Below are 1723 nucleotides of genomic sequence, written 5' to 3'. Positions count from 1 at the left end.
TTTTTTTTTTTTTTTAAATGTTTTCCAAATTGTAGCTGTCTTTAATTCATATCCAGAGAAATATATATTCCAATATAATATACTCAGCATCAACATTTTAAATAGATTCTATATTTTTGGTCCATCCATGACATATTACTAAAGTAGCCTATTTACTGTTGTTGATGTGGGTCACTTGCTGTTAGCCAATTCACTTTCTCATACCAGGAGAACTGAAAGGAACGAGTATTATTCCCTACCTTTTTCACCAAGTCAGTTTGAGGCGTTGGTCTACCCTCCTCTTTAATTTTAATTCTTTCCTCGAAAGGAAGACTGGCAAATGGCTTCGCCAAAATTAAATCAGCAATGCTCGGCATCCGTGCGCAGCTTTCTTGCTAGCTGACTAGCCCCCTCAAGTTCAGTCACTCAAATAAATGAAATTTCTGGAACTAAGATAGCAAACTTGACAACACTATATTTACAATGAAAATATATACAAACTAAAAAAGCTGGTAGAAACCGTATGTAATGAATGAAATCGAAATGTAAGCTGATCTCTTACAATACACCACAGCACTTGCGAATCCGCATGGGACTGAACTGAAATTCACCGCTGCCTGTCTATAGTTGAAACGAGCTGTCAATCAAAGAAAATATCCGGCCGCTTTCACCAATCACCAGTCTCCTCGCGGAAACTGCCATGTCCCTCCCATGTGAGGCTGGGAGTCCGTGGGCGGGCATTTTCGCAGTATTTGTCCAATAACCGTCTTGCATTTTGAGATTGAAAAGCGCATAGCTCCCAATGCCATTGAAGTCCACTGAGGCTGGGCTGCATCGCGCTGTCACGAGGCTGAAAAACTCACGCACACATTAAAGTTATAAGGGAATGATTTCGCACTGTAGTGGGTTGAGCACATATATATTTCTATGATTCTGGATCTGAAATAGCAATGTTATAAGGTCGGCTATAACATAAGCCTAGCGCAATTCATCCTACACGATGTTCGTCATTTTTAGAGGAGGCTGAGCCTCCCTCGTTGTCTTAGAGCAATCGCCCGTGATTATATAGTGTGTGTGTGTATAGCATGTTATAGTGAATATAACAGGTACCATATACTTTTTCACTTTGTGCACAGGACCACTGTCATGCTGGAACATGTTTGGGGCCCTTCGTTCCAGTCAAGGTAAACCTGTAATGCAACTACATGCAAAGAAATATATTCTATACAGTTATGTGCTTTATGGCAACACTTTTGGATTGTGACATGGTCAAGTATGCACCAAAGTTTGGCCAAATAATCTACAGCCTCTTAAACCACTACACAAGTGCATATGTAATAATCTGACCTTGCTTTTTCCGTGGAGCTCCCATCACCTGAGAATGGGTTGGATAGCAATGAGCAAGCCAGAGGTGGGAGTGGCAAGGAAAAACTCACTGCTGGCATGTTTGACAGCGACGAAGACCTGGGTGTGTTTTTGATGCAGGTATGTATGTACAATATTTAGGCAGAACCGTTTATTTAAAGAACAGTTGCAGACTAGAAGTGTGTATATCCGTCGTGTGCTGTACATGATTCCACCCTAAAATTAGAACACGGTAGCAGAACAGCATAATGATAACCCCAAAGAAATATCAGCACAAGTACTGTGGGGCTTCGAGCTGATTCATAACCTGAGCTTTCAAACTGTAAAAGAGTGACCTGGGTGCACAGACCGACCCCACCCCCCACTTTAAAATCAGAGC

This window comes from Neoarius graeffei, chromosome 4, assembly GCF_027579695.1.
Source record: "Neoarius graeffei isolate fNeoGra1 chromosome 4, fNeoGra1.pri, whole genome shotgun sequence".
Taxonomy (NCBI): Eukaryota; Metazoa; Chordata; class Actinopteri; order Siluriformes; family Ariidae; genus Neoarius; species Neoarius graeffei.
This window is presented reverse-complemented; position numbering follows the sequence as displayed.